The 5,729-nt window shown below is 36.9% G+C and overlaps 1 pseudogene; it reads left to right on the top strand.

Moving 5' to 3' along the window:
• Positions 1-3,827: 3,827 nt before the first annotated feature.
• Positions 3,828-5,300, top strand: LOC131950056 (uracil-DNA glycosylase-like; annotated as a pseudogene).
• The last annotated feature ends 429 nt before the right edge of the window (positions 5,301-5,729 follow it).

Genomic DNA, 5,729 nt, shown 5'->3' with positions numbered 1-5,729 from the left:
TTATTAAAGCTGAACATTTAACTCAACAACAAACCAAAGTTCAAAATACTATACTTATTTCAAATTTGCAAAACAAGTTTTAAGCAGTGATTTCGCATCACACGTAAACTAAAGAGTTTGTTGCGAATTATACCAAAACATTCTAGTATCGATACCATAATTAGAACAAGTACTCGTTTCTCGAACCCAGCACGTGATTTGTGAGTTACGTCCCCTAACACAAGAAAACACCAGTTTGGCTTTTGCTACAAGCGTTCTCATTGGTCCAACAAAGTCCCCGTTTTTTTTTTTAAAGCCGTATCGGCGAGGGTAATGTCGGGTGATGGTATGGGTAGAGAGAAAACATTGATTCTCTCCCCGCACAGAAAAGACACTAAAATATATTGCCTATTTGTTATGTTGGGACGGCACGGGTTTAGTAAATAACCATGGGGTGTCCAAAACAGTAGGGGGTGGGGTGGAGAAAGGGGAGGGGGGGATGTGAAAAATATACAAGGGAAAGAGCACCGAGAGGTGGGTAAGGAACTAAAGTGTTGTCCGGGCTGGGGAATTATGTCCCTTTCACTGGTGTCTACCGAGTGGCGCCCCCTTTTCTGTCCAGAAATAAGATCTTTACTGGGAGAGGAATTAGATTTTTTGAGGGGTCAAAGGGCGAAATCACGAGAAATTTTGACAAGGGTTGGTCTATATGGGTTTTAGACGTGCTGGTATGGTGAGGTTTGGTGGGAACAGTGTGGGTGTTATGTGGGTGATATGTGGGTGTGGTGGGGGTGATATGTGGGTGTGGTGGGGGTGATATGTGGGTGTTATGTGGGTGTTGTGGGGGTGTGGTGGGGGTGATATGTGGGTGATATGTGGGTGTTGTGGGGGCAGAGAGGAGCTAGAGATTTGGTAGGAATAGTTATATCATGTGAGGAAAGTTATCAGATTTGGTAGGCGTAGCTAATATATCACGCGGGTGTTGTTATATTTTGTGGGTATTGTAGTTAGATTTAGAGGGTTACACTTATGAAATGTGGTTGCTACAATAGATATTGTTATAACATTTATTAGGTTCGATGCAGTTGAAACTTTGAAAAGATATACAAACTCCGGCAGGTGCTTCGCCACATAGGTCTATCGCTACATAGGTCCTTCGTCACATAGATCTATCTCTACATAGGTCCTTCACCAAATAGATCTATCGCTACATAGGTCATTAGCCGCATAGATCTATCGCTACATAGGATCTTCGTTACATAGACCTATCGCTACATAGGTTTTTCATCACATAGGTCTATCGCTACCTAGGTCCTTCACCAAATAGATCTATTGCTACATAGGTCCTTGTGATATAGATCTATCGCTACATAGGTCCATTGTGATATAGATCTATCGCTATATAGGTGCTTCGTCACATAGATCTATTGCTAAATAGGTCCTTCATCTATCGCTTTATAGGTCCTTCGCCACATAGACCTATTGCTACATAGATCTATCTCTACATTGACCTATTGCTACATAGATCTATCTCTACATAGACCTATCTCTACATAGATCTTTCTCTACATAGACCTATCTCTACATAGATCTTTCTCTACATAAACCTATCTCTAAATAGATATTTCTCTACATAGACCTATCTCTGCATAGATCTATCTCTACATAGACCTATCTCTACATAGATCTATCTCTACATAGACCCATCTCTACATAGATCTATCTCTACATAGACCTATTGCTACATAAATCTGTCGCTACATAGACCTATCTCTACATAGATCTTTCTCTACATAGACCTATCTCTACATAGATGATAGATCTATCTCTACATAGATCTATCTTTACATAGACCTATCTCTACATAGATCTATCTCTACATAGACCTATTGCTACATAGACCTATCGCTACATAGATCCGCCGCCCAATAAGCCACCGACATGCGCATCATCAAACAGAAACTAGACCAAATAAATTATTGAAGCATAACTTCCGCTCGGTTCGTTTGAAGCAACACTCCATTTACTTTGTTTCTAAATAATTGATTAAGTTAAATTTATACAATTCTGAACAAATTCGCGTAACTTACTGTATTTGCTTTAACTATAGTAGAAGTAAATACTGCCGCCCGTATTTTGATCGGGTCGTTATGCTAGTACAGTAAAAATAGCACAACACAAACGTGTTTCGCGAAACATTACGCGTCTCATTTGTATTAATTATCATAATCTAATCAATTGCCAGTGATCTTGGCTAAAGCTTTTATTTAATTAATGGGCTTAATCATCTTGTTCTGTCCGTCTGGTTTGTTTTAGTATTTTTCTACTTTCCTTTTCTCAATAATTTTTTTTTTTTATCCGTTCCTTTTCATCTTCAGATTTTTTTCATTTGTTTACCCTGGCCAGTAACTGACACTGACAAATGGGGCTTTTCTATAGGTCACAATCTACCCCCCTTCCTCCCCCTAGACTTTAGGCCAATTTGTTTTTTATTGTTTGTTCATTTTTCTACTGGGGTCTTTGCTTTATAAAAACTAAGACTATAGTACAGATCCTAGAGATAAATATTTGCCAATTTGATTTACCCCACAGCCCCCCCCCCCCACACACACACACCTCTCTCCGCGTTAGTCTTAGGATTGCCCAAGTGTTGCGGTTGTGCGAGTAGGGTGGGGGAGGAGTAGTATCACAACCCAACCTGGCATATAGGATATCGGCGTAGCCTCGGACGTGGAGAAAAAACCTGGTCTAGACATGAATCACCGCGCGCTGTACCGCGGGCGAAACAAGAGGTAGAAAAAGGGGGAAAACTTATGAAAGGCGAGTAACTGTGTTTTGCCTTCAACAGGAGCGCACATAACCATAACTGTAGGGATCTTACACGCCAGGCTATTATTTATCAATACATTGTATAAATTTTAAAAATGGCACCTGTTAAAATAAACCGGGAGTGATCTCCCCAAAACTTTCTCGAATATTCTTATATAAAATAACAGGGGATGGGAACTCGGGCTATAGACATGATTTTTAATCCATTTTAAATACTTAAAGTTTTAAAAATAGAATAAAATCTCGTAGACAAAAGAATTGCACATCAAGTGAACGCCAAATAAAAAAGTGCATAATAGTGCGCAATATTATTAGTACTTTAAAAATTTACATTAGTTTTTTGAGAAATCGGAAATAGCGTAAATTAGTACTTCCGGTCAACGAAAATTACTCAAAATTTTGACAGAAGGTAGAGAATTAGATCTTTTACTTACATGTGAAATTTCATTTATCTATCTGAAATAGTACTCAAGTTATAGGCTTTTGAAAAATTCAAAGTAGAAAAAGTACCACTTCCGGTTATCGGAAATCGCTCAAAAGTTGGTACGGATCTACGATTTTGATAAAATACTTATATATGAAATTTCATTAACCTAGCTCAGGGGTCGGCAACCTGCGGCTCGCTAGCCGCATGCGGCTCTTTTGCTATCAAGATGCGGCTCTCCAGCTCCTTGAACAAATATTAATAGTTATATTATTTCATTTTCAAAACTCATATCAAATATCATAATGTAAAGAAAAACAACTTTAGACAGAATTAAAACATTTATCAGAGAACATTGAGAATATGTTCTGTAAAAGTATACGGACAGCTGACAGCCGCTTGGGCACCAAGCCCAGCCCCACAGTTGTGCAATGCTTCCCACTTACCAAGTGCCGACTTTTTCAAATGTTTTTAAATGGGGAATGTTATTTTATTCAGAATGCATTTCCCTATATGTAAGTAATCATTAATTCGACGTGAGTGAAATAGTTGTTTTTAGCTATTAGCTTCGTACTGTTGAGCCGGGTACTGGACTATGGGGTACGAGCGTAACCTGTGTTCAGAGGAAGATAAGCCTGGTGAGAACCTAAGGACAGAAGCGACAGATACACTGTTATCAAACCGATATTCAAACCAGTTAGTCAAGGTTAGCCGTGGTGAGGCCTGCCATGCTAATGGCAGACACCTCGTGAGCCGGTGATATCTGTAAAGAAAGAAAAAAAAGTTAACAGCTTCTAAAGTGGATTGGGATAGTCCTATAGTTATATTACTTGATTATATTATTTGATTACTAAGTTTATTATTCTAGCGAAACATGTGTATGTTTTTATATGAATAAATATTATTTCATATTTACGGCTATTTATTTTAAGTAACAAATCACATTTAATTACCTAGTCCTAATCAAATAATAAAATATTGAAATAGAAATGTGGCTCTTTAAAAACTGGGAAATGTTGAAAATTACAACTTTTGGCTCTTCAGTCTCAAAAGGTTGCCGACCCCTGACCTAGCTGTAACGGTACTCAAGTTATCGTGTTTACACACACACAGACACACAGACAGACAGACACAGACATACGGACAAGATTGCAAAATTATGTTTTTCCGTATCAGTGAGATGTAAAACGTCGAGATTTGCAAAAATCTCGATTTTTTTTTTGCACGATTACAATACTTTCTCTATACTTCGTATATACGAGAAAGTAAAAATGGCACCTGTTAAAAAAAGAAAGGCAGAGCCTAAACCAGTGAAACCAGAAACATCAAAAAAAGAAGAAAGGAGCATCTAGCGCAAGTGATCCAGCAACAAATGTTTCTGATTGGACGTTATCAAAGTTACCATTGCAAGGAGAGTGGCATGATGCTCTATCTCAAGAATTTGGAAAAAGATTATTTTATTAAGCTTGAGAAACAGATAAAAGAAGAAATTAATAATGGCCATGAAGTATTTCCACCTAGCAACTTGATTTGTAATGCACTTAATTCAACTCCTCTCAGTAAAGTGAAAGTTGTTTAGCTGGGACAAGATCCATATCATGATAATGGCCAGGCTATGGGACTATCATTTTCTGTACCTAAGGGGCTTCAAATACCCCCATCATTGAAATATATATATACTGAGCTTTCTAGTGATATTCCAGGCTTTAGAAGTCCAGGACACGGTTGCCTACAAAAATGGGCTGAAAATGGTGTTCTTCTTTTAAATGCTACACTTACAGTTAGGGCACATAATGCTAATTCACATAAACAGTTTGGGTGGCAGAAATTCACAGATCAAGTAATTAAGGTTATATCAGATAAATGTACTCGTGTTGTGTTTATGCTTTGGGGAAACTTTGCTCAAAGCAAAGAAAAACTTATTGATCTTCAAAAGCACACTGTACTGAAAGACGCACATCCTTCACCACTAAGTTTTGGTAAATTTAAATGTTGTAAATGTTTTTCCAGAGCAAATGACGCCTTGAAACAGAAGGGCATGGAGGAGATTGATTGGAAGTTGGAGTAAAGACAAAGTTGAGTTTAATTTTTTGTTTACATTCTTTAAATACTTATGTCAAAACAATTTTTTATAAAATGTTTTACTTAAAATTTTACCCTGATCCAGATAATGTTTTGTCTACAATATTTTTCAATTCTGTATACTATATCTTCAATGTATAGCATGTTAATTTTTGTGCATTCCAAAATATAAATAATGGAAAAGCTTCGGAGCTTTTGGAGTCAGATTATCTTATGTTTTACATATTTCATAAATAAAACCTTTTTTTCCAAAAAAAAATACTTGTTCTTTATAAACCTAAATCTATCAAAGCTGTAAAGCCAACCACATCTATTTCTATAAAGCGAACCACATCTATCTATCTATCTATATACTACTAAAAGTCAAGTTTGTTTACATGTTTGAATATTTATTTGTTTTTTTTGTTTGTTTTTT

Source organism: Physella acuta, unplaced genomic scaffold, assembly GCF_028476545.2.
Source record: "Physella acuta isolate Inbredline_101_S28 unplaced genomic scaffold, ASM2847654v3 ptg000731l, whole genome shotgun sequence".
Classification (NCBI taxonomy): Eukaryota; Metazoa; Mollusca; class Gastropoda; family Physidae; genus Physella; species Physella acuta.
Note: the sequence above shows the minus strand (reverse complement) of the source record. Positions and strands in the feature narration are given on the sequence as shown.